Source organism: Echeneis naucrates, chromosome 2 (genome assembly GCF_900963305.1).
Source record: "Echeneis naucrates chromosome 2, fEcheNa1.1, whole genome shotgun sequence".
Taxonomy (NCBI): domain Eukaryota; kingdom Metazoa; phylum Chordata; class Actinopteri; order Carangiformes; family Echeneidae; genus Echeneis; species Echeneis naucrates.
In genome coordinates this window covers 5,536,387-5,559,715 of record NC_042512.1, presented here as the reverse complement: position 1 = coordinate 5,559,715, position 23,329 = coordinate 5,536,387, and the positions used below count along the sequence as shown (strand labels likewise).

General features: G+C 42.9%; 7 non-coding genes across 7 annotated transcripts; 4 read left to right on the top strand and 3 right to left on the bottom strand.

Annotated features, from left to right (window-relative positions):
- Positions 1-2,750: 2,750 nt before the first annotated feature.
- On the bottom strand, positions 2,751-2,822 carry trnae-cuc (transfer RNA glutamic acid (anticodon CUC)). The gene has a single exon. It is a non-coding gene; the product is annotated as a tRNA-Glu (tRNA).
- Positions 2,823-2,936: 114 nt separating this feature from the next.
- On the top strand, positions 2,937-3,006 carry trnaq-uug (transfer RNA glutamine (anticodon UUG)). The gene has a single exon. It is a non-coding gene; the product is annotated as a tRNA-Gln (tRNA).
- Positions 3,007-4,878: 1,872 nt separating this feature from the next.
- Positions 4,879-4,950, top strand: trnap-agg (transfer RNA proline (anticodon AGG)). The gene has a single exon. It is a non-coding gene; the product is annotated as a tRNA-Pro (tRNA).
- Positions 4,951-5,612: 662 nt separating this feature from the next.
- Positions 5,613-5,686, top strand: trnat-agu (transfer RNA threonine (anticodon AGU)). The gene has a single exon. It is a non-coding gene; the product is annotated as a tRNA-Thr (tRNA).
- Positions 5,687-6,307: 621 nt separating this feature from the next.
- trnas-cga (transfer RNA serine (anticodon CGA)) lies at positions 6,308-6,389 on the bottom strand. Its single transcript has one exon. It is a non-coding gene; the product is annotated as a tRNA-Ser (tRNA).
- A 315-nt stretch (positions 6,390-6,704) lies between these two features.
- On the bottom strand, positions 6,705-6,786 carry trnas-aga (transfer RNA serine (anticodon AGA)). The gene has a single exon. It is a non-coding gene; the product is annotated as a tRNA-Ser (tRNA).
- An 11,587-nt stretch (positions 6,787-18,373) lies between these two features.
- trnag-gcc (transfer RNA glycine (anticodon GCC)) lies at positions 18,374-18,444 on the top strand. The gene has a single exon. It is a non-coding gene; the product is annotated as a tRNA-Gly (tRNA).
- The last annotated feature ends 4,885 nt before the right edge of the window (positions 18,445-23,329 follow it).

Genomic DNA, 23,329 nt, shown 5'->3' with positions numbered 1-23,329 from the left:
TCTGGTTTCATTAGAATCATTCTCACTGATTTCAGTATCAGAGGAGTCTGAGACCTCTTCCTCTGGATCTGGATCTGGTTGAAGAGGACTCTGTGGATCACAGCTCCTGGCCGGTTCATTCATCTCTTCATCCTCACTCTTCACCTGAAACGGCCTCACAGGGTTCCTGGTCTCCTCCAGTCCTGGTACCTGGTCCTCCTCCTGTTCCTGTTTAAGGACTGGACTCTCTGAATCCTCCGGATCCGGACTGGAGGTGAACTCAGTAGGAACCTCTTTTTTCACCATCAGCTGCTGAACATCTGGAGGAAACGATTCAATAATGAATCCTCTTTATTAGCTACAATATGAACACAGTTATTCCTCCAGCTGCTTCATTCTACATCTGCCAAATACAGTCCTCAGCCTTTCTCACTCATAAAAACAACCGACCCGTTTTGTGGATCAGGACTCGGGGCTGCAGCAGCTCCAGCTGGCTCCTCTGCCGGTCGATCTCCTGCCTGAAGCCCGAAGCCTCCTCCTCATATCCGGCTACCATTCTGTCCACGGCCGCTAAGATCTCCCGGCATGCGGCGGCGAGTCTGTCGGTGACAAAACCCCGCAGGACTTCTGCTGTGGACATTTTACCTCCTTCACTTTCCAGCTGAGGGACAAAAGACCATCAGTCCTGTTTGTGTGCAGCAAATATACGGATATTATCAGTATGAGACACTTTATCAAAACATTTCCTATATTATTTTTTTAAACATTGATTCAATGTGGTCCTTAACCTGCAATATGCCCTTTAAGGTAACATTTGTGACTTTCTAACTACTTTCTTAACCCTCCACCCTCCATATCATTGATAAAACTTGCTGACTTGTGATTGACTTCTGAAATCACCAACATCACCCCAACAAATAGCACTTACTGCTCTCAGAACAGAAGTCTGTGCTCCAGTTGGGGAAACGTTGGTGACAAATGCACTAATTCAGCTGATCTGAAGAAATTTATTAATTTTTGTCCAAATTTCATCCAGGACAGCCCCAAAGAGAAGCACTTGTACAACAGGAAGTCTTCCGTCTTTTTATTTGAAATGATCATTGTTGCATTCTAAGAAGAAGTTGTTGTTTTTGTCAGTCAGCACTGCTCCAACAAGTAGCACTTACTGAATTCAACAGTCAAGTCAGTGCTCAAGTTAAGGTAACATTTGTGGCTTTCAAACTACTTTCTTAACCCCCAATTGATAAAATTATAAAACTTGTTGTCCTGGTGATTGAATAAAAGACAGAATTGCATTCCTCGTTTTTTTTTTGTCCAATTTCCAACCAGGACAACCCCAAAGAGAAGCACTTATGCACAAAGACTTCATCAGTGTCTCTGATTGGAGTGATCCGGGTTAGATCTGAAGAAAACATGGCTCCAAGACTTACTGTTGTTTTTGTCAATTCACACTGAAAGTGGAAAAAGAGACCAATTGAATTGATTAAGTCACATTAAGCTTTCATTTTTACCTCACTTAGGATCTTCTCCTCAAGAGTCTTTGCATTAACTTCCCAGTCGTGTCCAATGGACTCCCTTTCAGGCTTTTACCTGAATTTATCTTATACCTGAATGAAACCACTCCCACAGCTCCCTGTCTACTTAGTTTGGGCGGTTTCAATGGTCTTGGTAATGGTTTGTAATGAAGAACACATTTAGTCCATCAGGAACAGACACCGATCCTCTTAAATTCATGAGGACCGTTAGCATATGGTGAGAGGACTGTTAACTGCAGTGATTAGGGATTAGGGTTGTGTTGTTGTGGCTGATCTGTACAAATTTAAAATAGCAAATCATCATTTTTACTGAATTTCTGAGCAGGACAATCCCAAAGAAAAGCATTTATGCAGAAAGGAATAATTGTAGCCTATCTGAGTTAGAGCCTCAGATATGGCTTGCTGTTGTTTTTGTCAGTCGACAAGTAGCTGAGCTGTGTAGTTGTGTTGTGCTACACACCAAACATGTCCAGAAAAGACAGACTGTTCTGTGTGTTCACACCATGATTCCTGCCATCACAGTTCACCTTTTATGTATTACTTTTTTATCCTTTCCAAAACTTTCCAAAGAGAAACAGTAATTTTGTGGTTGTTGCTGATCCACTGACCTCCTTGACCTCCTTAATTTTGTAACCTCTGCCATGAATCCATACAAAAAAACCAAAGATTTGCTGTGTTTAGTTCACTTGTTGCTGTATCTCCAAAGAGCTAAAGTCTTGTGGAGAATGTGGGCATCGATCCCACTACTTCTCACATGCTAAGCAAGCACTCTACCATTCCCACAGTGAAGGCTTCAAATGCGCTTCTCTCACAGTGTTATCATGACAATGGGACATTACCCAGTCTGTATTTTTTAGCAATTTTTTGGAAGATTTTTTTTTGCAAGCAGCCCGGCTAGCTCAGTTGGTAGAGCATGAGACCTCCAACTCCACTGGGTTGAAATAACTGGATCTTTTTTTCTCGGTTGTCATGGTGACGGGACTCCATTGATGATGGCTTTTATAGAGGTTGTGCATGTGCGCAACTCAAGGTGAACATACTCAGAGTTGAATGAACCAACTAAGATCAGCTGTTCTGGATACAGATACTTAGAGTTTCTCATCTCAGAGTAAGTCAACTCAGAGTTCAGGGATGGACTCAAAGTTCGTTGAAACTCCTCCCTGAAATACCCCCCAGGTGCATGATGACATATTTATGTTCTGGGGTCAATCACCTGTATTTTTCAGTAAAAACATTTTCCCTGACCGGGAATCGAACCCGGGCCGCGGCGGTGAGAGCGCCGAATCCTAGCCACTAGACCACCAGGGAGTGTGTGGGCACCAAATGTTGTAGTGTATGATCAATGTTCTGTGTGAGATTTTTGATGACCGAAAGTTCTCCCCCTCAGAACATTTTAAATTCCATAAATGTCCTGCTGTAAATGGCTCGTTGGTCTAGGGGTATGATTCTCGCTTTGTGCGAGAGGTCCCGGGTTCAAATCCCGGACGAGCCCGTTGTCATGTTGCATGGCACATTTATCAAACAATAAACTTTAAGGTGGAGTCAGAGCAAAACTTGCTTAAGCTAAGCTCTCCTCCATTTAAACTCTGTGAAAAACTTGTGACATGCCCAACCAAATCCACCAGGGCTTGCATTAGACGAGAATTCTCCGTCATTGATGGATTTTTTTTTTTTTTTAAGATTTGATGCACAAAGTAAACAAATCATCATCATCAAGATCACAGGTTGGTAACATCACCTGTAAGGAGAGTGGAGCAGTGGAAGAGCGCTGGGCCCAAAACCCAGAGGTGGATGATGGAAACCATCCTCTGCTCAGGCAGTGATCAAATAATAAACAATGTTCTACGAAAAGGGCAATCACCAAATTTCCATCTGCTCAACACAGCCACAACAACTAGTTCACTTGTTTTTTTATCATTTCATTTTCCCTCAGCAGGCCTTCTTCTGCTGTGTTGCCGTTATTTTGGCCTCCATGTGCGATCTTCATCCTCTTTGGCATGATGTTTGTGTTTGTCAGTGTGTTTCGCTGTAGTTCTCCTGTGCATGTACTGTGATGTGACTCTGTCTGCCAGCTGGTATTTACATGGAATTATGGGGAGCTAATGACATCACAGTCACTTCAAAGGCAACTGAATCATTTCAAAGGCGATGGAATCTTGTCCCAGTAATGTCTTATAGAGCAGAAGACAGAGTTTTGTTTTTTTAATTATGTATTATATTATCTTCTACCCATGTTCATTATTCTAATGGACCACTAGTGTGCAGTTACAGTCTATTGGTGGAACACATCATGGATTCTAGGTCTCCCACATGAATGCCTTTTATACCAGGTATTGCTGCTTGAAGCCGAAATGAGAGTGAAATAAATATGCAGGAAATTTCAAGTTGTTAAATCCCTTCACCTGTAATACACCACTGACCAACCAAGAAGGAACTGGAACCCTCAGTCTTCTGATCTGAACACAGAGGCCTTGTCCTTTATTAATTCTTCAAAGCAGCTTCAAAGGAGGAGTTTCATTCTGTGAGTATTGTGACATCATCAGGTGACATCATCAGGTGATGTATCAAAGGCAGCAGCTCTTCAGACTCACACATCACTTCAAACCTTTGAGGAAGGTCATCCTGCATTCAAACCCAGCAGAGCTTCACTCTCAGTGGAGTTCCTGCTCATCACTGAAACAAACCATCACTTCCTGTATTACAGCGTTTACCTGCAGTATCTGGATAAGAGGAACAGTAATTTAGTGGTTGGTGCTGTGTTTAGCAGAAGGAAATTTGGTGACTGACAGGTTTTCACAGAAGACAAACTTTGGTAAGAGTCATAACAGCGTGTGACATGTTCTGTCCTCTTTTCCTTTAGACTCCATACAGGCTGTTAACGATGACTTTTTTTGTGTGTTTTTTGTTCTAAATGTGTGTTCAGCATCAGTGCTGCCAATTTCTCTGCAGTTTGTCTCTGAAACCACGTCTGTGTCGGTGAACACTTGTGCTCTTCATAGTTGTGTGTCACTTTCTCAAAGGTTTGATGTCGGTATGCACAATGTATCAGCTGATGCTGGTAATTCTGTAACATATCAGCATCAGTCCGATGAGTAAAACAGCCAATATCAACAACCGATGTTTATTTCTGTGTAGTTACCGTTTGTGTGTATGTTTCAGGAGGGGGAGGGGGATTTGGCCACGCGGAGTTTGTTTGGGCATGTCATTTGGCATGGCATGGCATTTCACAGATTTGAGCTTAAATGGAGCAGACTTGAGCTCCCTGCACTCTTGTTATGTTCTAATATGTCTCTGACTCCACCTTCAACATTACAGTCTTCCTGTATAAAAAAGCAACATGATGATTGCCGAACAAACGCCACATGGCTCGTTGGTCTAGGGGTATGATTCTCGCTTAGGGTGCGAGAGGTCCCGGGTTCAAATCCCGGACGAGCCCATCTGTTGACTTGCAGTCATTAGCGGTGTGAACTGTTACACTATGGAGCTGTGTGAGGTTTGCTGTCTGGTTGTTAGTTGTAGTATCTTGGCAACTGAAGCAAGAGAGATGGTAATTTCGTGGAATCCTCACTGACAGATCGTATGGGAAATGACTGTACGAGCCAATGAAGCTGAACAGAGAGGCGATCCCTGATCATCACCTCACATAAGAAGCATGTCACATGTTTTTCCAACACGTTCTCACTCTCTATTGTAGAGGAAGGAAACACAAATGGGAAAAAAAAAACACTCAGTCACACTCATGGAGCCTAAATCAAATGAACATCAGATTGAGACAGGAAACCTCAAAGGTTTGGAGGAGAGAAGAGTATGTGACCATGACTGTCCTGTGAGCTTCATTCACAATATGACATGTCCTCTACCACTGAGCTACATCCTCTTTGGACCTTTACTGAACCACAGAGGCTCTGAGCTGCTGCAGCAGGTGAAAAGAGAAACTGTTTCATGAAGCCTCCTCTCTGCTCAGGGTTGGATCACTGTCTTGGGTGGAGTGGAGTGACTGTTACTTATAGTCACTATCCCACAAAATCAGAGTCATGATGGTCAGCTACTTATGTTGGAATATTTTAAGATCCTCTGTACCTTTCTGTACATCAGAGTGGTGCTGTGGCTTAGTTGGTCAAAGCGCCTGTCTAGTAAACAGGAGATCCTGGGTTCAAATCCCAGCAGCACCTATTTTAAGGTTGTTGAGATAAACTCATGTAACTTCTTCTGCAGGATTTCCATTAAAACTCTCTGACCAATCAGGTAACTGCAGAGTCTTCATGTCTCCCTTTGGAACATCCTGACGTTTTGTGGAAGAGATTAAACCAAACCAGATACTATCCAACAAAAACAGCTGAGGACAGTGCTGTGGACTTGAGCCGGTAACAGGCTGAATGATTTCACAGCCAATGCTGTTAGCTGGTTAAAGATTTGTAAAAATAAGCCAACAAAACACTTTCACACCTAAGTGCTAATAATGCCAAGGTCATGGGTTCAATCCCCATACTGGCCACAAGCAGCATCTCAGAACTTGATCTTGTTCTCTCCACTCCTCCACTTTGGTTTCACCAGAGCCATTAAATATGGTATAACTTGTAATACATAACTTCCCAACGACAAAGGGACTCCAACCCTCAGTCTTCTGATCCGAAGTCAGACGCCTTGCCCATTAGGCCACGTGGTCACTGGGCCATGGCGATGTCCCGTTGTCAGAATCAGTCAGTTCTTTCTCTTGGCATGAAGCCTTCACTTTGAGACTTTGGAGAAGTGGATGGTGAACATGGGAAACTTGCTCCTTGAAAACAACTAAACATTGCTGACAGGATTTGAACCTGCGCGGGGAAACCCCAATGGATTTCGAGTCCATCGCCTTAACCACTCGGCCACAACAACCACATGAGCCGCAAGAAAAGTAGAAATACACAATGGTAGCGCGTCTGACTCTAGATCAGAAGGTTGGGTGTTCAAATCACGTCAGGGTCAGATCATCTATTCTCATTATTGCTTCCATGATCTGGAAGTGGAACTAAAGGTGTGCCCCTATGCCTGCCCTGATAATGGTAACTGATCATCAGTGAGTGCTCTCATTCCTTTAGATGAGTCCGAACAACAGCACTCAGCTGTGTCATATTTTAAGGCTGTGGAGATTATAGAGATTCTCAAATATGCTTGGGAACATGTGAAACTTGGTCCATGAAAACAACCAACCGTTGTTGGCAAGATTTGAACCTGCGCGGGGAAACCCCAATGGATTTCTAGTCCATCGCCTTAACCACTCGGCCACAACAACCACGCGCAGCTTCCAACTCTTTTTCCCAGAGTCCATCGAGGGAATTATACGGTCAACACTTGTGCTCCTCACAGTTGTGTGTCAGAAGAGACTGACTGCCTGATTAGATCGCACACAGGCTCAAAACTTGCACTTCCAGGTGGACAAACCAGGTTGTCTACATGTCAAGTGAATTTTAGTGTTTCACTGGTAAGATTCAGGTTCCACCGAGATTTGAACTCAGATTGCTGGATTCAGAGTCCAGAGTGCTAACCATTACACCATGGAAGGTGCTGCAGGTGTGCGCTCAGATAGATGTGAAAGGAATTTTAGTCTTTGAAAAGTGTGGGCGGTCAAAAGTTGACCAAAATACCTTTGTCCCCAAACACACCTCACAGCAGTAGAGGTGAAAGAAAAGTGGTTTCTGTCAGAAGTGGGATTCGAACCCACGCCTCCAGGGGAGACTGCAACCTGAGTGCCAGCTGCAGAAGGATTGTCCAGGAAAGTGTTGGAGGAATGTTGGAAGCAACAATCATGTTCACAAAGTCCAAAATTCGTCAGCCAATCGGTGTCAGTGTGGCCCCAGCCTCAGCATGCTGGAGAAACAGGACACAGCCACAGCGACAGTAGGAAGGAGGAATGCCCTCTGCCAACAGTGGCAAACAGCCGCCTGAGTGAAAAACAGGAATCCTCACTGCCAGACCATATGGGACATGACTGTCGGACCCAATGGAGCTGAACAGAGAGGCGATCCCTGATGATCACCTCACATAAGAAGCATGCCACATGTTTCTCCGACATGTTCTCCCTCCCAATGCGTCAACAGGCTGACGCATGGTTTGTGTCCCTTACCGTCACATGCCGACTCAGGTCATTCTTGACGAGTTAGGTAACCCGACTGACTGACATAGAACTCCATAACATTGGAAATTGACGCCAGGGGAAACATTTGGGGGCGTCCTCCTAACTCTTTGCTGTCATGGTAACATGACGTTTCCTGTCATTTAAAACGTCATTCCTGGGGTTCAACTGAAAATGCACATCTGCAGTCAGACAGGTTCAGGTAGATGCAGAGTGCTACATTAAAACAAACCACTTTACAGTAAATGCCACCTGCATTATACACAATATACTGCAGGTATATTGGAAATGTATATGCAAAGGATCTGGTAATGGAAGTGTAATGTGTATACTGCAGCTGAGGTTGATGGTAAAGTGGTTTGTTTTAATGTAGGACTCTGCATCTACCTGAACCTGTTTGACTGCAGATGTGCATTTTCATTTGGACCCCAGGAAGAGTAGCTGCTGCCTCAGTGACAGCTAACAGGGATCCTAACAAGTGATAAACTATAAACAGACATTTCCAATTGTCATCAAAATGTATTCTTTCATCAAATGTTCCTAAACTTCTATTAAAGGCAGCATTATTGCAGCAGTCAGCACTCTATGGTGGAGGTCATGAGAAAAAGTGGGAGGAGGGATAATCTTGTGAATCCACAAGTATGCCTTTCTTTGTTTGTGTACCAACAGCCTGAGCTCTGGTTCTGACTTTGTTTTGATGAACCTCATTATTTACACACAGCACATTCAGGACATTAATGTGACAGTTTATTTTATGCTGAAGAAAATCCTTTGTTATTTGTCTCAGTGGACTTGGCTCATCATATTTTGCTGACTAACTGGTGTTGGAGTTGTGTAGAAAAAACAGAAAGATCTGACAACAGCTTTGAAAGCAGATACAGTCGGTCCAGATAAACTTTGAATTAACCTTAAACAGGTTTCAAGGATATTTAGAGAATGTTGAAGAAGGACCAACATGGACAGGCAGGATTCGAACCCACTACAAAGATCTGACATTCAAAAACACCCACACATAAAATAACCATTAAAGCCCTGCATGGAGTCATCATGAATGAACACCAGCTGCTGTTTTCACCCAGGTGGCTGCTACATGGGTTAACCTTGTGACTGTGGAGTTGTCAGCAAAAAGGCTTTTCTGTTACAGATTCCTGAATTACTTCAAGGACTCTGCTTGTGGCCAGTATGGGGATTGAACCCATGACGTCGGCGTTACTAGCATCACTCTCTAACCAGCTGAGCTACCTTGTGACCCACTCAGTGTAGTTGTCCTTGTCACATCAAAACATCATAATGAAGTTACATCAAGTGCATATAGAGCAGGTCTAGGCTCTCAATAACATTAAGAGTATAATATTTTGACTTTTATTTTGAGAGCAGGAAGAAGGATATCCAATACATTAAGTTGGGGAGTCTTGTTGAACAAACAGCCCTGTTCCAGCCAGGGGTTGATACTGCAGGTCATCCCTCTCTCTCTCGCTCTCTCTCTCTCTCTCTCTCTCCCTGTTGTCCCTGCTATTCTTCATATTTGATCATAAAATCTTTCAGGTCATAATGTATTGAAATTCACATCCCCATTTCAGGTGCATGTGATTACACTGAAATAATATCAAAGATTTGTGTGTGCTAACAATGACAACATGGAACCACATGTAGCTGTGTGAAGTTTGCTGGAGGAAATGTTCTCATCCTCTTAGATGAGACCTAACAGCAGCACTCAGCTCTGTCATACCTTAATGCCTTGCAGATTACAGAGATTCTCAAACATGCTGTGTCTCTCCCCAAATGGGAAACTTGGTCCTGGTTATTCACAGGAATTGAACCTGCACAGGGACAGCCCCATGGATTTCTAGTCCATCGCCTTAACCACTCGGCCACAACAACACTCAGATAACTCAGCCTCCTCCAGCCTGGATAGTTTCCACAGTCTCGTTGTGGAGTTATGAGTTGTTGATGTTGTTCTGTAAAAATCTGCATCAGTGAAACATTCATTTATACGCGAGGACATCACGTATACACGTATACCTCAGAAGTTACTTGACGGTCAGAAATGTAAATGATCGATGTCCAACACCGTGGAGGTGATGTTTGGAACTACACGAGGCCACATTCCCAGAAGTAGACCAGAAGAAAGCTACAACGGAGTCCTCTGGGAGTGTGGCCATTTTGTTTACTTGTGTCACTCTTGTTAATGAGCTTATTATAAAAAAACGCACGTCTTCTCCCCGTCGGGGAATCGAACCCTGATCTCTGATCCTAGGATGGTATGAAGTGGAAACAGCTGCTCTACATGAAAGTGATACAACTGTGGTCACCTCCTGTCAGTAATAGCTGAGTTTTCTTTAGTCCAACAACTGCTGTCCATTCATCCCACAGGGAGCCACAGGCTTTAGAGTTTTCAGTCCTAACTCCTTTATTGTCAAAAAATCATATTCTCATTTTATGCAGATTTTTCATTCACTTTGGTTCATAAAAAAACTTTGCAAGGACAGGGATTTGAATCCACACCTCCATTCAGAGACCAGAATACCCTTCTGCATAGGAAGTAGCTTAACTTAAGTCTGGCGCCTTAGACCACTCGGCCATCCTGACATGTGTCCAGCTGCCACTCTCTGATGTGGTTCGACTCCCGGTATGGGAATTTACTTTACAACAACATACCTACCACAAGCATGCCTCACCTGCTCTAAGAGTCTTCACGCCTTTCTAAGGATGTTCTCTGTTCTTGTTGTGAATGAAGATGAAGTTATGTCAAGAACGTATGTAAATACGTACATAGGTACGTACTTGTATGTACTTAATAAAATTAATAAATCTCTGAATAAAATTATTTTGACTTTTATTTTGAGAGCAGGAAGGATATCCAATACATTAAGTTGGGGAGTCTGGGGTTCATAACCCAAAGATAAAGTTAAATGAATCATATCCAGAATGAAGAGCTCAATTAAGAATAACATTTCCTTTAAACGTCTGACATCACAAATCATCTGACATTACTGTTTGATAAATGTGGTGACAACATGTTTTATGTCTTAAAGGTCCTGCAGCTCTTCCAACTGAGCTACTCAGGCTTCTGATTGGGGCATATTCCAGATGAAATGATCTGGCCTCGTAAAAAGAGCCGATCTCTGAATGTGCTCCTGCTGCTGGCTCTCTCTCAGCTGATCCCAGCTGATCCGCTCCGAGGCTGACAACCAAACGTGCCTCATGTAAGTCAAGCGATGAAATGAGTTCATCCTCTCATCTGAACTTTATCAGGGGAGATGAAAATAAACGAGTCACATTTGTGTTTGAAGTGAATGAAGTGATTTGTGTTTCACTTCATTCGTTTCATTCATACGTCATGTGCGTCTTTGTGCGCATGCGCTCATCAATCCGAATCGAATGCTTGAGTGCGACGTATGCGGTGGTATAGCGTGGGAGAGGATGAAAGACAGGAAATGGCTTTGATCTCCAGTGACGTCACACAGTCTGGTTGTGTGTTGGCTGTGTGTGTCTCTTGTGAGTCCCTCTGCTGTCTGCTATGTGGATCTTCGGTTCATATCTCCTGGTTGCTGTGAAGCCCCGCCTCTGTGTTGGGAGGCTCCGCCTCCACCTGTGGGGAGGCTATAAAAGCCAGACTCCCTCAGCTGATGCTCTCTCTCCTGGACGGCCTGGATCCTGTTTGGTTTGAGTATCTTATTTTGACACACACGGCTTTCAATATCCAACATTTTCATCTCACACTGCTTTATTGGTTTTGTATTTGATTGTTATGATGGAAAGTAAAAGCACTTCTTTTTTGAGCCCTCCCTTATAAGAAGTAAGGAATGTGTGTTTCCCCAGATTGTTTGTGAAGTGTAGAAATGTTTGGGCTGGTAGTTTTGCTGTTTTATAATGCTGCTTTAATGAAGTGTGGAGGGGAGGAGAATTCAGAGTTCAGTAGTTTTCAGTCAGCAGTTGTTTGGTGCTGTGGAGTGAATTGTTTGTAGTTGCAGGTCGCTGCATGTGCTCAGACAGTGTTTGGCTGTAGGAGGGTTTTTTTTTTTTTTGGCTGGAGCATCTGTTTGTTCCCCCAAACAGGCCGTAGCAGCAGTTCCTCATAAGGAGGGACTGTTGGCTTTGTTGTGTTGCAGGGCTGTTTGTTGTTTTTGTATGCTGTCCGTGTGGTTAGCAGCAGTTGTCTCGGGGGCACCTTCTGTAGCGTTGGCTGGGGCAGTTAGCCGTCCACAATGCAAGCGGGTTTTAGGTGCATAAGTACCCACCACCAGTACGCATACGAAGACTAGGGTGGAGTTAGGCAGTTTAGGGGGGAGGCTCCTTTCTCTATAAATCCTCTCTATGGCTGTTCACTGTCTGAGTCGCAGCAGGGTCTCTGTTGCCTCAGTTGATATTGCAAACAGAATTTTGGTTGTACTTTATTTTATTTTTTTTTTCTCCTCTTTCTCTTCTGTCAGCAGGATGTCTTGTGGCCATAGTAATCAGCTGAGTTGAGGAATTGGCAGTCAGTGAGCATCTTCTGACCTGAGCAGTGTAAAGATTTTGATATGGCTCTGTCAGAGACTTGTGAGAAGCTGTCAGCGGAGCAGTATGTGCAGTTTAAAGGGAAAGGCTGCAGTTTCAGATGGAGCTGCAGGCAGAGAAGCTGGATCTGGAAAGGGAAAAGTTAAAGTTGGGGGAGGTGGAGTGTTGACTCATTGACAGCAATCATGTGTCTGTGTAATACCTTTCACTCTGAGCACTACTTTTTTTTTTTTTTTTTTTTTTTGGTGGTTCTTGGCTTGATAAGAATCATTTTTAGGACCCGCAGCTACAAATTCCTGTAAGCTGTCTCCTCTAATTCCTCAGTCAGCTCTCTCAGGTAGTTACCCAGAGGCAGTGTGTTTGTCCCTTTCCCGTGATATAAATGAGGCTGTCTCCCAAAATAAAGAACTCTGTCCTGCGTAGACTGAAAATAACTGTACACTTTTAGGCTGTTGTGAAGCAGCCACAAAGACATTATCTATTTTTTTTTTTTTTTTTTTTTTTTTCCCCATCTCCACCCACCTGTGCTCCCTCATGACAACTGGTGTTACGCCGTGCACCGACCGTAACCTCTTTATTCTCCTCATGGTGTTAGAGCAGAGCTCAAATGTTGTCCCCGTTAGAGGAGAGCGTTCTTGAGGCTGAAAACACACAGGCGTGATTTAAAAACAACCCAGATACTCCCAGACCTACTTAAAGCTTCCTACTTCAGCGTAACCGTCTACAAAGTAGTTTCCCAGCTGCTTTTCACTAGCGTTGGTGTTAGAAACCCATTCTAACCACTGTATGCTGCCGTGTGAATAAGATTAATAAGATGGTCAGGAGGAGGAATGGCTAAGGTTCTGGGCCTGAGAAAATTGGTGAGAAATACTTTCATGCAGGCCGAGGCTGTGGTCGACCTGCTGAAAGGATCCCTGCCTGTTTCCTGGATGTAACCGTTTCAGGAAACAAGCCTCAGAGAGAATGTCCACATTGTTTTGGCAGTAAAACAGCTTCTTTTTCAAAGTTAAAGACTCCGCCCCTCACTGTTTCGTACCACGCATTAAACTCACTGTTACCTACAGCTGTCATGAGCTATGATTGATGATTATGTGCTATGAAGACGGTTTTCTTATAAGAGGCCGTTCTGAAATGTCTGACAAATTCTAACGCGCATGTCACACCTGAAACTACACCGGCGTTTCCCCCCTCCTGAATCTCTAACAGGTGTACAGCCCTGTCTATGGCATTCAAACACTCTGTGTGTGAAACAACCGGTGGAGAAGGTGAATCAACCTGAGAGAAACGAGGAGAGACGGGGGGCTCAGTCGCAGAGTCATTTTCAAAGGTCAACTCGTTTATTATGGAACGAAGATCGTTTACAACGTTGGTCAGAGTTTCAGGGCGATTCAACTCCTCTATAGCGAGGTTTATGGCTAGGAAAGGGTCCTCTGAAAAACTCCTACATTCAGCATTCTCTTTTTGCTCCATGTTAAACCTTTTAGAATTCAAACCTCATACGCCAGTTCATACAACCTGTCGAGAAATCTATCCAGGTGTCTGTACGGTATCCTTCTGCAGTTTGGCGAAGGCGATCTAATTCTTCTTCTTGTTGACCTATAGGAGGAGCTCCTTCTCCGAAAGGAGGGGGATCTTGCTCTCCTGAATGGGGACCTGCTTTTTCTGGAGCGCGAATTCCTCCTCCTCTCCTTCCTAAAGTCCTAAAATTCCTAAAATTATTTCCCACGGAGCTAAACACGGTTGATTGTTTTGTACTCCCTCTTTGTAAAGAAATTCATTTTTAAGTACATACTCAATATGCTCCTTTCACTCTAACAAAACACGTCTTCCCTATTTGACCGTCAACCTCAAAATGAATTTGCTGCCATTTTACTCGACCCTGCCCTCGAATGATCTAATTGGTTGTGACCTCTTTGCCTGGGTGTGGAAAACAAAGGGGGAGGGGTTAGGGGCGGGAAAAACTATCTCATTTGTTGAGAGGGGTGGGGTTAACTAAGATCAAAGGACCTGTCAAAATTTGACGAGAAGGTGTACATATTACGCTCTCTGGAGAAATCCTTTGAAAGTAAAAATGGTCACCTGGACCTGTTTGTCCGCTTCCTTCATGGTCTCTCTCTGCAGTCCAACCAGAGACTCTTAGGAGGTCTGCTGGGTCAGACAGAAACCAAACCAGAGACCATCCAGAGAGCCATCAACAACCTGAAGAAGATGAACAGTTATTTTATCTCTCCTGACAGAAGCATCAACATCTTCCACTGTCTGATGGAGCTGAAGGATCACTCAGTTCATCAGGAGATCCAGGAGTTCCTGAAGTCAGAGACCAGATCAGAGGAGAAACTCTCCCTGATCCACTGCTCAGCTCTGGCCTACATGCTACAGATGTCAGGACATTTTGGATTTGTTAGACTTGAAGAAGTACAACACATCAGAGGAAGGACAACAGAGACTGATCCCAGCTGTGAGGAACTGCAGGAAGGCTCGGTGAGTCCACTCTCATTCTCATCCATCCTTCTGATGTGTTTAAATCCAATCTGATTCAGATGGTGTTTCACTGTCAGCTGTTTGTTTTTAGATGGTTCAAATGCTGCCAGGGATAAATATTCACTTAGTTGTGTTTCTAGTGGGAATCCAAAAGACTGATGACATCAGCAGGTATCAGTGACTGATCATCTTCACCATCTTCACTGTTCACTGATCTCAAGTCAGTGAAAATTAAATCAGTAGACAGTCAAATGTTTTCAGGTCCACATGACCTCATGGTCCCTCAGAGGAGACAGACCTGGATCAGGTCCCTGACAGACTGAGGACCTGATGGAAGACCAACTGACCACATTTTGTCTCTTCACCTGAAAAAATTATGAAAACTCTGACAGTGTGAGACAGAGATGGAAGTCTTGGCGTCTTTAGTCCTCAAACCCTCCAGATGAATATGTAGTGTCCTGTGTCAGTGACATGTGGTCTAATGTGTCATCACAGACTTGTTGGTTGTGGACTCACAAAGACTGAGTGTGATGTCGTGGCCTCAGCTCTTAAGTCCAACCCCTCCCATCTGAGAGACCTGGACCTGAGTCAGAACCACATAGAGGATTCAGGACTGAAGCTGGTGTGTGCAGGACTGGAGAGTCCAAACTGTGGACTGGAGACTCTGAGGTCAGTTCACTGACTGGACCTGCTGTAGTTTGAGTGTTGTGTTGTTGTTTGAATGATGTGTGTTGAGACATGATGATGACCCACAATAACATAAAGATCATTGAGGACATTTCTTATTGATTATTAATGATTTGATCTTCATTTTTTATTCTTTACTCAGGTTGGAGCGCTGCGGTTTGTCAGAGATCAGCTGTTCTTCTCTGGTCTCAGCTCTGAAGTCCAACCCCTCCCATCTCAGAGAACTGGACCTGAGTCTGAACGACCTGAAGGATTCAGACCTGAAGGATCTGTGTGATCTTGTGAAGAGTTCAGACTGAAGACTCTGAGGTCAGTGGAGTTGGGCTCAGTTCATGTTCCTTTCAGTAATATTGTTTGAATCCAGTATCAGAGCAAAGACTCAGTGTTTCCTTTGAACCTTCAAACTCCTCAGTGAAGCTGTGAGAGGAAAACAGAAACAGATGTCATAATTGTCTGATGTCATAATAAGACAGAGAGAAAACAGTGAGCCAATCAGATCAGTCAGAGGACTGTTGTGATCATGTGACCATCAAATGAAGCAGATTCCAGCTGAAGAACTCAGATGTTCAGATTCTGGTCCTCGTCCATCAAACTGTCAGATCTGAGCTGAGACTGTTTGTTCTCTGATCAGGTTCATCTGTCACAGCTCTGAGATCAGTCTGACTGAAAGCTGCACATCACTGATCTTCTTTCATCACACTGTCACCATGTGGTCTTTCTGCAGACCAGAATCCTGTCTGTCTGTCTGTCTGTCTGTCTGAGTCTCTCTGTTTAAATGGACCTTCAGTAAATCATCAGTTAAGTGATGAACCTTCATGACTCAGCTCTTCTCTCCACAGGTGGAGGTGAAGAGGAAGGTGTGTGTTGATGGAGGATCAGCTGCTTCCTGATGATCCAGATGTTGCAGCAGCAGCTTGTCCAGACTCTGGACCATGTTCCTGGGAGGTGGAGAGGAGAGCTTCATCCAGCAGAGACTGACAGAGGAATCAGAACTGGTCTGAGAACAGAGTCCAGTCCACCATGATCCCAGAGACTCCTCAAGTCCTCCTCTCCTCTCAGCCAGCTCCTCCAAACTCCACCTGGGGTTTAGGTTCAGCTTCTTCTGGACCCTTTGGGCTGCTTTGGGGACATTTCTAGAAGCATTACTCGATAAGAGATGTCATTTTGTTGTGAAACATGTGACTGTCAGTAAGCACTTTTTAAATCTGCGTTTTCTGCCCTTCATCTAAATGAAGCATATATATTTTTTTAAGTTCTTATCTAAAATATTTCTTTCTTTTTTTTTTTTTTATCCACATGTGGCAAATAATTTGTCAGTAAATAAAAGTATGCTGAAAGGGCAGAACTCAAGAGAGGACACTGCAGTAGCATAGTTCATCTTCTGAAAGGACAATTTTTAATGAATGATGATGTGGCCTGTGTAGTGGATCTCATCCTGATTATTCATATTTTTTTAATGTTTAAAGCACTTTGTGGAACATTTTTTTGTTTGAAAGGAGCTGTATAAATAAACTAAAGTTTAAAGTAGGATTGATTAGTTGGTTGGTTAATTGAGTGATATAGTGATATAATACAGTCCAATAATGTTCTAGCGGAGTCGTGCAGCAGACTCTCAGCTCAGTGTGTGAATGTGCTGCTGCTGAACTGGGACTCACGAGTTCCACTCTGAACCAATGAGTCATGAATCATGAGTCTGACTGTGAACCAGTCTACAGTATGTGCTGTGGGTGAGTGACAGCTCATAGCGGGGAGGGAAAGGGAGTGAAACAGCAAACCAGAGCTGCTGCTTTTCCTCCTTCTTTCTATATGAACATGAGCACCATGATGCACACTGCTGTGTTCTCATATCAAGCTCATGTTCACCTTCTTTCTTTCACAGGGAGAACATGAAAGAAGCTGAAGCTGAACTCAGCCTTCCAACTTTAGTGCTCCGTGTCACAGACTGATCCATTTTCTGACGTTATAGTCCACACCAGGCTGCAGCCTCTCTGTGTGACACTTTGTTCATCATTATTTTCACACTTTAGTTCCTGCTTCTTTTCATTTAGGCTCCATGTAGGCTGTTCATGATGACTTTGTTTGTGTGTGGCTGTTTTCTTCTGAATGTGGGATCTCTGTCTGAATGAAAGTTTCACAATCACTGCCTCAGACTGCATTCAGAAGGAATTGTTGAAGTCATAGAAGCTGAAGAGTTGATGATCAGAGGCTGACAGCTAAAGGAAGCTAGAATGCACACTGCTCTCTGACAGAGTCGGCCTCCCTCCACATTTAGGAGGCTTTTTCACTTCTTACAACAGCTGACAAAGGGCTCATCTGGGATTTGAACCCCGGACCTGTCACACCCTGAGCCAGAATCATCCTGATTGTTCCTGGAATGGTTTGGTTAGTCAGAGTGTGTCTGTGTGTGTTCTTGTCTCTCTGAGTGGTTGGAAATGAAAATGGAGATCGGTAGAAGCAGATGACTCTGAGGATGAATGAATGTTTCACTGACAACATCAACAACTGCTTACCTCCATGAAACTGTGTGACGTCACTGGAGATCAAAGGCATTTCCTGTCCTTCATCGCTCACGCTTGTCTCGCGAACGAATGAAGTGAAACACAAATCAGCTGTTATGAGACAAATAAGTGGCGTTAAATTTAACTAAAACCAAATCTGTTGGTTTGTTCCTCCTTCTACTAATTAAAATGCTTCTTTTCCTGCTTTCGCTCATTTTTGGAATCAGACAGCGAAGGTGCGCACCTCGTCCACTGTGTGTGTGTGTGTGTGTGTGTGTGTGTGTGTGTGTGTGTGTGTGTGTGTGTGTGTGTGTGTTTGTGTGTGTTCTCTCTGTTGGTCTGAGCTCTCAGTTCACTTAAATACTTTGTTGGATCTGTCTGTCTGTATCATGTCAGAAACTCTGAAACACTCTGAACTTCATTAAAACACGCTGGATTTACTGATATCAAAGTGTTATAAAATGCAGGAAGTACTTCTGAACATGCCAGCAAGTATTGAAGCCTGCTGAAGCCTGGAGATTCGTAACGTCACGGTATAGAAGAAGACTCTCCCTGACGCCATGGTAAAACTCACGAAATAAGCATTGGTGGTTCAGTGGTAGAATTCTCGCCTGCCACGCGGGAGGCCCGGGTTCGATTCCCGGCCAATGCAGAGTAACTCTTTACCAACATCCAGATGTTAGAAACACAGTGCTGCTTGGAAAATACCCTGATAGACTCCAACACACTGTGACTTTGTGAAACAACCAGTGGAGCCCCCTGGTGGTCAGTAGAAGTGCAGCCCCTCTGAGCTGGTGGCAGACCAAGGCTTCAGTCTGCACACATCTTCCACATGTGATGGCACACACACTGTGTATTGTGGCAACATCCGTCCCCTCAGAGAGAATCTGCTCTTTAACCCTCCTGTCGTTTTCACCCCCCCCCCTTACTTTAGTGTTCCTGCTCTGTTTGATACGGTGGCCGGTAAGTGCAAAACTAAATTACAGAGTGCCAAACACTTTTACAAAGCGTGAAAATAATTTACATGTTGGGAAATATTTTTACATTTTATTCAACAAAATTACATAAGAAAAACACTTTTCCCATGGACAAAACAAAGTTACATTTTAGAAAACAAAAAAAGTTGCGAAAACAAATTTCCAAACGACAGAATCTTCCGGAAGGGGAATGTACCAAATGCCGGAAGTGATCCAGAAGAAGATTGACTGTGAGCTCAAAAAGTTTGTATCAGTTTGTGTGGCGGGAAAACTTTGCTGAGTGAAAGTTTATGGCAGCATGGAGTAAATGCTGTTTTGGCCGTTTTGTGGAAACAACTTGAGCCAATTTACGCGGTTGTGTTTTCCGTGCGGACGATCTGTAGAATGTTTAACGTTGATGAACGGACCAGACGGAAGGAGCACGCGCACAGGAGACATCTAATAAACAGCCGGAAAATGCTAAACAAGCTAAGTGTAGCATCGCGCTAACTAGCTGAAGCCGCTGTCAGACATGCAGTGAATTAAAGTGCACCGTTTCATTTTGCAGCCAATCGTTGTCTTCACGGAATAGCAACGCGTTTAATTAGTATGTGTTGCTAGTTTTTATTTATTTTATTTTATTTTTTTATTTTAGGCTTTCAGTTATGCTAAATGCACAATTGTTGCTGATTGTTTTAGCTGCTGCTAACTTTCTGTTTTGATACGGAACTCCGTTCATTCCAGCAGAACAACCATGAACATCATATAAACAATTCATGGAGGACAGAAAGTCAAAGTCAAAAGAACTGTGGGCCGAAAGGAAACAGGTCCAGGTACGTGTGTGGATATATCTGTAAAATATGGAAGTAAATATGTGTGTGTGTGAAATGAATGATATCTTTTTGTTATTTTAGCAGATAAACATGGATTGATGGCGCCACATGGAGCTGATTTAAAAGCTCAGAGAGGGAAAACACTCCCATTATATACAGATCCGGAGGTAGCAGCACCTGATCTACTGAAGCATGATGTGAAGTTTACACGGTGCAAACATCAGCCTGCGGACTCTTAAAAGGATGATTCCTCTCCAAACGCCATCAGGTTGGAACTTCGTGGACCTGGACAACTGTTTGGCTATCGGACGATGTGGCAGGTACTCAGACAAAAGTCCAATCTTCGAGTGAAGAGAGATGATGTGATGAATGAGAGAGCACGCAGAAGGTTTCTAAGAAGAAGCTGCTCCTCAATGGGAGCGAACTGTATGTGGCATGCAGATGGTTCTGATAAACTGGCTCTCTCAGGACGCATGGATGGATTTTTTCACCTAAAGTGCTGTGGCTCCAATGTGGACCGACAAATAACAAGAAGCCAACAGTGATCGCTGAGAATCTCCTCTCATGAGACTGAGGACTGATTGTGGCACGGAGAATGGCATTATGGCTGCCATTCAGTCTCCCCTACGCCTCCATCATGATGACTGCTGCTCTGGGCCGTCCAGCCACATGTATGGCTCATCCACGAATAAGCAGCGTGTTGAATCCTGGTGGGCCATATTTAGAAGGGGAAGGTAAGTGGCCTTCATGAAGTCATTTTATTATGACTGACCTTTCATTTGATTTTTATCTTTATGTTCTATCTCAGATGAACTCCTCTAAACATATATAATAATTGAGGCTGGGACTTTAACGCGTTCATTTCAATTCATTCATTACAAAGCCTTTAATTAATTAGATGTTTTTAATGGAGTCCCACTTCTACTAATAATATATATTTTCTTCCGATTCTATCCATTTCTACAGGTCTCAGTTCTGGATGGAGTTGTTTGCTGGATACTTCAACGGGAGCCATGAGCATCAGTGCCTTCTGAGATGTTGCTATGGTGATGTTGGATGAGTGTGTGAGACTGTGGAACAGTCACAGGATTCACACTTCCAGAACAGCGTCATGTCCAATGAACTGTACTGCTGACCACACAGGTAATATTGGTGATGATTGATATTTCCATGTTTTGTTTTTATTTTTATCATTTTTGCTACATTTATTGCCTAAATGTAAATAAATAATATAAATGCTATTGATTCTATCTAACACAGATTTGGCTCCACAGACTGGATTTGAGATTGAACCAGCTGATTTGGATGCTGTTCCAGAGGCGAGCCTGTCAATAGCTCCATGTGGGGACTCAAACATGCAGGAGGACTTTGACTTTGTTATGGAGCACAAACAACTACAGAAGCCAGAGAACTGGGAGTCTGCAACAGAACTGTACATGAAGCTGAAAGAAACTGCTCAGCTGTGAGTCAGTGAGAAAGGGAATTTTCCCTTCCTGCATTATCAAGTGCTTGTTCATTGGGGTTTCTGTCCTATTTCTTTTTTTTTTTTTAATTAATTATTTTTTTTAATATACATGTCAAGAGCCATGAGATGACTGTGCTGTGATTTGGTATTAGACAAGTAACACAGAATTGAATCAAATATTGCCATGACTGAAAAACATGCAATTTTCTGTTTTAAAATAGTTTGGAAAAAACTCATAACCAATCTATCACAGATGCAATCAGAAGGAAATATTTGCAATTTTTTTATTAATTGTAAACATAACATTTGCATTCCCATTGTTTCATTTCTTCAGATGAACAGGTACCAGAATAATTTGGAAACATCACAAGGAAAAGTGAATGACAAACTGAAATCTGATTTGGAGTGGTGGAACACTGCAGTCTGTCTGAACACCAAGTGTCACAGCTTCATTTTTCCTGAGTTTGAAATCAATTGATAAAAATTATAGCAAAGTAATGAGTCCTATGTTTTTGTAAGTATGGAAAACAAAACTTCTTGAAATAATGTGTTTTGTCTGAAACTTAACAGTGAAAATCTGAACTGTGAGGGAAAACAAAAAAAAAAAAAAAACACCTTTTCGGAGTCTGGTCTCGAGGGGTGATCCAGTTACCAATTACAAGTTACAGTTACAAGTCCATGTGTGACTTAAACACAGTGTGTGAATCTAGGAGTGCTAATTTCAATGTGTTTGAACATGTATTGAACTGGGAATGGAGAGTCATCCAGGAACTCTATTCTTGGCGATGGTTCCAATCCGGACGGGGGAGGTGAAGTCAGCCCAGCTGCAAACATCAAAACATCCTCCAGAGACACAGCAGCCTGACCTTCTGCAAAGAAAAACCTTCAGTTACATCTTGGCAATGTATTTTCTCAACAAATTATAAAATTTTGTGATTTCCAAACCTTCACAATAAAAGACACAGTCGGCCCAGTAGCCCAAAGTTTGACTTTCTTTAAGTCTCCTGTTACTTCCTGATGGACTGAGGTCAGGTTTGAAGAGTCTCAAGTTCCAGACCAGTGAGTGGCTTTTCAGAGTGGCATAGGACAGGGGCCAGCAAAGTAGGCTGTTGCTGCAGTGCAGTCAGAAACTGAAGAGCTGAAAGACCATCTTTGAATCTAAAAAGTGACCACAAACATTGTTTCACATTTAAATGACCTAAAGAAACTTCAATGTTTTCTAAAATGACTATCCACCCAAACATATAGAAATGAGTAAAAATGGTTGTGTGTTGAACATTACTGATTTAAAGAAGAACTCTGTGTCTTGCTTTGCACTTGGCAAAGCAAACACAAGACTGGAATGACATGAGCACCTTTTGATTGGCATAAGACAGAGGAAGGGGAGACAGACATCACACAGCAATTATACTAAACTAAGGCACACATTCTGACACACTGACTCAGAGCTAAAGAATATACATTCTTAATAAACCACAGAGGGGGATGATGAGGCATTTCAAGCTAAAATATCTTAAATACAAAAAAATAAAAATCACATCATTACAAATATGATCTTACCTGTCAATTACAGATGAGATGCGGTCAATAATGTACCATCGGAGGGAGTCTGACACGATTTCTTTCTTTTCTTCAACAGTAGCAACACGTCTCAGACAGCCTGCTTTCTGTAACATTGTGCTGCGTCTCATGATGCATTCTCTCAGAGCATCCACTGAAGAAACATTCTCAATCTGAGATGAAACACGTTTTTTAAAAATAGTTCAAGCAACAAAGTGTATGTCGTGATATATAAAGTTAATGATCATTAACCATTAGTATTGTTTACATCTAACCCTGTTCATACCATTTGCATTGTACACCAAGAACTGATGTCCTTCTGGTCCATCAGAAATGAGCCGGTCTTTCAGATGTTTCGTCAGTAGAGTTAAAACTCTCGTCTCGGCCCACCTGTGTCAATTCCTTCTTCCAAAACAGCAGCATCATCTGTGAATTTTACCAGCATGTCACAGGTTTCAGAATATGTTGAACATCTTACAAATGCAAATATCTTTCCCATGTAATCAATAAATTAATATTAAAATTAAGTGAATCACTGTTGTTTTTTTAACTTACCCGTAGCAAGTCCTCCTGACTGGATTTGTTTCAGGTGGATCCAGATCCTCAGTGTCAGATATTACTGTCTGAAAAACAAATGAAAATGTCTGAAACAACACACTGAAAGCAAAGAACATCAGGCTGCCATAATCTGCCTTAATACCTGTCCAGGCTGAGCTGTGGATG